This window comes from Dipteris shenzhenensis, chromosome 31, assembly GCF_047967505.1.
Source record: "Dipteris shenzhenensis isolate YYH24624 ecotype China chromosome 31, Dip_SZ_1.0, whole genome shotgun sequence".
Taxonomy (NCBI): Eukaryota; Viridiplantae; Streptophyta; class Polypodiopsida; order Gleicheniales; family Dipteridaceae; genus Dipteris; species Dipteris shenzhenensis.
This window is the reverse complement of record NC_141626.1, coordinates 14,974,428-14,981,419: the sequence shown is the minus strand read 5'-3', so window position 1 is coordinate 14,981,419 and position 6,992 is coordinate 14,974,428.

Sequence of the window (6,992 nt, the reverse complement as noted above, 5' to 3'; positions counted from 1 at the left end):
TCTTGTACTGCCTTCAGTATGCATTGGGCCATGAATCTAGCCAAAGATTTTTCCACGTCCACTATTCCTAGTCCTCTTGCCAATTTTGGTAATGTACAGAATTGCCATTTAAACTTGGCTATTTTGTGTTGCCCCATTTCCCCTCCCTAGAGGAAGGATAAAAAAAGACTATTCAGTTGAGCTAGGCTCTTCTTTGTAGTTGCCCAACAATATATAAAGTAAATAATAGACGAGCGGATATAGTGGTTCAAAAAGAATTTCCTTCTAAACAGCATTGGTTGTAGTCCTTTTGGTGACTTTGTCTCTAACTCTATCAATTACCTAGTCCCATGTGTCCTTAATTGAGCATCTGAAACCCATAGGAATGCCAAGTAGCTTGAATACTTCTCCCTCCTTTATAACTTTGCATCCTTTGTCCAATAGAATCTATGGAGGTGCCTTCCTAGTGCCAAAAATTCTTGTTTTTTTGTGATTAATCTTGAATCCTAAGGCTAGATAGAAAATACTTAAGCATTCTAGAAAAACTTTAATTGATTGTTCATCATTTTGCGGTGTGAGATTGGTATCGTCGGCAAACTGCTGACAAATAATTTGTTTGTTTTGATCCACTTGGATTCCTTGAATACTTCTTTTTTCAGCTCGATCATGAATTAGCTATCCAAGAGTGTTGGCTGCAATCACAAAAAGGAGTGGGGCAAGTGGACAACCTTGCCTTATGGACCTCCCCATAGAAAAAGGAGGAGAGTAGTTTCCATTTATCTCTATCTTGCCTCTGTCCTGACACAAGAGGACATCGACAAAAGATATGAAATTAGGGCCCACCCCCATATCCCTTAGGGAGGCCAATATTATTCCCCATTCCATTGTGTCATATGCTTTATCAAAGTCCACTTTGGGAAAGCATATGTCCTACTGATTTTTTGGTCTACAAATTCTAATCCCTCCCAAAGAGTAAGGATAGCTTCAATGTCTCCCCTAAATAAGCCCTTTTGTTCTTCCCTTATCCAATCCTGCATCTAATGGCCACTGCCTTAGAAAAGATTTTAGAGATGGTATTTAGCATGGTTAAGGGTCTCTAGTTTTTAAGTTCATCTTTCAACCCACCCTTAGGAATTAGTTTGATCATTCTTGTGTTTATCCTTGGACCCAGAAAACCTTTTTCATGGGACTCTTGCCACAGTTGAGTAGATACAGACCTATCGTTTCCCAAAAAACTTGGTAGAACTCAATCGGGAGTCCATCCTCACTCGGAGTCCTACCTTTTGCCATTACATCAACAACCCCCTTTAGCTCTTCTATGGAGAGATCTTTATCTAGAAATAGATAGTCAAAACCCGACACCTTTTTGCTTCTAACGTCGATATTGCTCTCTAGCTCTGATTTTTTCAGTCTCCGGTTCTCCTAGAATGCCCTGGAAGTGAGTCGACACTATGTTAATAATCTCACTTGGGTCTTGAACCAGCATGTCATCCTTACGAATGGACTCCAGTGATTCCTTAGCATGGTTTTTTCTAAGACTTCTGAACATTTCTTTGTTTGCTCTGTCTCCTTTTCCTGCCCACCACTTTCTCATGTAAATTCTGTCTTGCTTTGCTTCAATCTCTGCCTCTGCTCTCATCTTTTCTCTAACTTCCATAAGTTGAGTTAGCCCTTGATCAGAGTGATCTCCCTCAAGCGTCTTAATCTGTTCTTCTAGCTTATGGCGGCTTATGAGTCTAGCTTTGTCTACTCTTCGCTTGATGGCCTTAAGAAAGGCGCTAGTCCATTCAATTGCTCTAACCCATTTGTCAAAAAAACTCGCAGTGCCTCCAAAGGCCTTCTGCCCAATTCTGATGATCTTGTTTACATAGGGAAATTGGAAGAAGAAGGGGTTTGCTTTGAACTAAGATAAGATTATGACAACTTCCCACCTTCATGGGCACATGGTGAATCATGCCACACCTCTCTGCCTTAAGCTTTTAACATGGTCCCATTTTAAAAATTGAGGGTTTACTTTATATTATATCAGAAAGTACAGAGATTACATCAGTATATCTCTTCCCTAAGAAGAAAAATGAGAAGAGGTACATAAAGAATTGTTCATATGGTAGAGGCCAAAAGTCCATCCTTGCAGTAGAGGCAGCAGAGGAAATAGACAGGACATCGAGAGCCAACTAAAGATCAATCCAAATCATCCTTTTCCTCTTCCTTTGGAGCCAACATGTCAAGTCTACAAACCACCTTAAGGATAACTATACTCGAAATAGCAGGGGGGAGTCAGAGGAATTGGTTGGCTCTAGCCCTTCATGTAAATGGCACTTGGAATCGAAGGTAGTCTAGCAGCTTCATCCACAGTTCAACTAGCATTAGAGTAGCAGGCACCTTAGCGGATTCATGGCATACTTTGTACGATGCACTTGCGGGGTCACTGTGAGATACAGGTGTTTTGTAGCAAACTTTCGGTTTCCCACCTATCGTGGGAGTTGAGTCACCGATGTTGGGATTGATTCCATAACATTCAGACAGGACAAGGCACCTTAGCGGATTCATGGCATACTTTGTACGATGCACTTGCGGGGTCATTATGAGATACAGGTGTTTTGTAGCAAATTTTTGGTTTCCCACCTATCGTGGGAGTTGTCACCGACGTTGGGATTGATTCCATACCATTCAGACAGGACAAAAACAGGAGAGTCTCTATAGGATCATTGGCAAGGTCAGGAATGCCACCTTGAGGTTTGTCTATTGGAGGTCCCTCTTTTGTGTTGGGATTTGGTGATTCGTCTCTGTTTTGGCTTCATTGTATTAAAAAATAAGAGGTTCATCTTTTCCTAATGCTTCCATAAGCGACCGTGCCTGTGCAAGGAAAGTGGCCTTTTTTTTTTGCATATTCCTCCTCTTTTTTAACATAGGCTTGGGTTTGTCTAGTGAGCTACTCCAACAGTTGGAGGTTGTCCCCATGACCCTAAAGATGGCATCAAGTGTGAAAAAATAGCGTCAGTGTCAATCTTTTCATTACTGAAAACTTTAGCGCACCGATGCACCACAAAGCAACACTTAGAATATTGTTTCAATTGGAATCCGCCCTAGTTGGAGAATTGCCACGTAGCATATAAGCAAAATTAAGCAAGATGAGAGAGAATCCTTTTTTAACTAAATCCCATAGGGATCTAGAGAAATGATAGTTAAGGAAAAGATGGGGAATATCTTTCTGGTCTTTGTAGCATCTTTTGCACCACCCATCTCCTTGGTCGATTCTTCTACCCTTGCTTGTTGTCCACACTGCCTTGTGTATGATGAGCCAAAATAAATAAGATTGCCTCTCAGGGATGCTTTTGTACCAGATTCTATCAAATCTTTTAGTCTAGATCTTTTTCGAGTTGTGCCTATGCCATTTCTGGTTAAGCAGTTCAACAAGAGAAGCCTGGTCATCGAAAAAAATTGGAACATGGAAGATTTGCTTTCGAATTGCTCATCTAAATTCTTTAAGTGAGGATTGCAGCCGTCCTACCATCCAAGCGAGGGTGTTTCTCTCCCAGAGGTTCCTTCGTTCCCAGATTAGCATAAGGTTAAATCTATTCAACCTATAGTTTATTTGGAGGACATCATCTTCTATCCATCTACCTTGCTCTCTATTCCATATGTCACCCCAGACCCTAATTCCCTTTTTGTTGAGTCTAATGGATCCTTCAGAGATTCCCATTCTTTCCACATGCCCTTCCATAATCCAAAACTTTTAGCTAAGCATGGTTCCTTCCTGTACAAAGCTGCGCCTAGAAGAAGATGCTTCCAGTGTTTGCATCTAAGAACTTTCACTCTAGAGATATTTCTGTGAATGAGGAAAAACAACTTCCAACTGGCTAGGCTTATGATTAATGGTGGGGTAACTGAGCCCATTCATCTAATGTGCTCGATCATGCATGGATGCCCCCTTAGCCTCTTGTTTGACATTGTTACACATCCAATCTTATCTTAATCGGATAAGCTAGTGAAGGATGGTGAAGCTCTAGGGCTTACACTTCCTAATGGGGAGCAGATGATTGGCTAGGCCTTGGAAGATGATTCTTTCATGTTCCTTATGGCTCAAAAAGTTAATGTTCAAAACATTATGCCTGTTTGGGATGCTTTTGCAATTGCATTAGACTTAGATATTAATTTCTAAAAATCATCCCTGATAAGCTGTTTTGAGATTGATTTGTTGGTTTTGGGATGGATGGGTAGGTCATCAAAAGGTGCTATATCACACATCACTTGGGCTATCCGATTGGAGTTGACATTGATTCTTAGACTTGCTTGCATGCATGTATTTCTACTAGGATTCATGACAAGATGTGCATTGGAAATCTCAGGGTTGTCCTATGCATTTTCACCTCAAAGTGGTGCACTCCATAATGGTTAGCATGATATGTTTTTTCTTGCCTTTATTACCATGGGTGACCAAAGCTTTGCATTAAATATAATAGCCCATTAGATTTATGCTATGAAATAAGCAAGCAATAAGCCAAGACAAACTTGGATTTCTTGGGAAGATGCTACTATTCCTAAGAGGGGCAGGGGGGTAGACCTATTAGATGTTTGATTACATATATTCACTAGGATATGGCCTTTACTCCAAGATATGTGTGAGTCTCAAGAGTAGGTGGCAATGGCTAAAGCATTGAGGCAGTTAGCGGACTTATGCATGGTAGAACCAAGATTCATGGTACATGGTGGGATGTAGTGAATGGTTATCTATAGCTTTGGGTGGCAACTTCACCTCTCCTTTCTCATTCGACGATCTCATGGCAAGAGGTGTTGGCACATTTTACATGGAAGCACTCTAATCAGTGGTTGTAGCTGCATTCTATGGTAGGTGATGGACTGGCTACTTCCCAACTTCTACAATGGCTTGACAAAATTCAATTGAATGGCTCAATTGGGGTTATTGAGAATTGGGGATGCGTAATTGCCATTCAGAGGCCATTTATTGTCATTTCAAAAAATAACCAATACTTTTGGGTTCCTCGTGTACAGTCCGACATTCCTTAAGAGGACAGTGAGCAACCTTAGTTGGATTGGTCATTTAGGAAGCCTCAAGATATAGTTCAACATATAACAATCAAGTATACCAATGATGGTGAAAGAGAAGCATTGGCTCACTCACAAGGCTAATTGGGTATGGCATTCCTAGAAGAGTAGGGCCTCGTGGAAGGAAGTACATTTGAATAGTTGTTGCTCTAAGATCCCTTATCAAGGGAAGGTGTTTATATAGTGCATGCTCGTGGGAGGCCTACCCACAGGAGACCAATTGCAAAAGCAGCGTATTGCTTCTGGTAATTGTGTGTTTTGTACTACATGCTTGGAAATTTCTCTACATCTTTGCATTTCATGCCCATTAGCACCAAAGGTATGGGGTCTCATTTCTTGCATATGGACTCTATTGATCAATAGGCACGTAACCAATTAAAGACTGGGTTTTTGGCAAGATTCTGCATGGACTAGAAAACCTAGAATATGTGGTCTTCTTTCATCTTTTCAGATGGATATTTTTGGCATTTTATTTGACAAGGAATGGCTTTCATACTTGATGAAAAGGTTGGTATTAAAGCTCACATAGGTTATCAAAGGGCTACTACTATGGCAAGTCTCTTCCTTAAGGTCATCCCATGTGCTGGAGAATGACATGGCTATATATTGGAAGAGGGGGCACTACAAGCTACTACACTAGTTTAAAGTTCTTAGGGAGTGAAAGTTTGGAGTTCACTTGGTGGCCATATAACATAATTTTTTTTTTGAAATATATCTTATTACGAGAGAGAGAGAGAGAGAGAGAGAGAGAGAGAGAGAGAGAGAGCAATGACACAACAATTCATGTACAAGATGTACACTATGTTCCACAAATCTCCAAAGTAGAGTAATTCCAAAGTGGGTATATACAAGTAAAAGGTTAAGGGGATAAGGTCCCATATATCCCACATGCACATGATGGTGCAATTTCAATTCTTAACAAATGCAACTTGGAGGCATCATGCATGTATCATGTATGCACATGCATGTATCCTGTATGCACATGAGTAGTGCAATTCAATTCTGAACAGATGCAACTTGGAGGCATCATGCATTTTTAAAAGCCATGAAAGAGGGGAAATATTTTTGTTGTTGGATGATTGTCATGGTTACTCATTGATTCATGTCTAAAACAATGTGATAAATTATATTCACACTATGGGAGGAGGACAAGAATAAATGATGATACTAGCTAGTATAAACAAATGGAATTTCCTCGATTTTGTAACTAGGTATACAAATTTATTTGCACAACTAGTATTCATATATAGTCGCATGCATATGCAAAGTCTTTAGTTCTCGTGAAAAAAAACTATATAATTACTATCAATTGTTGACATGCATGCAAGTGCCTGAAGAGTTATTGACAAGGATATGAAAGGAAAGGCCATACAAGATGATCCTTAGATGGAGGTATGCAAAGTCTTTAGTTTTAGGGGAAAAAAACTATTTTTAATATAATTACTATCAATTGTTGACATGTATATGCAAGTGCTTGAAGAGTTATTGACAAGGAGATGAAAGGAACGGCCATACAAGATCATGATCCTTAGATGGAGGTATTAAAAATGTGCTAAAATCTAGTAGGGCCCTTCATGCCATACATTCACCAATGATGTGGCCTCCTGTGTTGGTCTCCAATGCTTGTTACTTGGGTTCACAGTTGGTCCCCTAATTACATATTAATAACTTAAGTACCCTTGGCATCTAAAAGAGGAAAAGAAAAAGGGGGGGGGGCATAGATGGGAGTTTGATAATGATTTCGTGTTGTCAGGAGAGGTGGCTTGCGCTCTCCTAATTAGTCCACACTAGTACAAAGTATGTGGATGTCAAGATAAAGAAATATCATTTAGATAATGTGTTTGTTGTGACTTGAGAAGGATCCCATAAAGATAGACCCTTAGACCCATAATGTATTTGTTGTGACTTGACAAGGATCCCATAAAGATAGAGCCTTAGACCCCCAA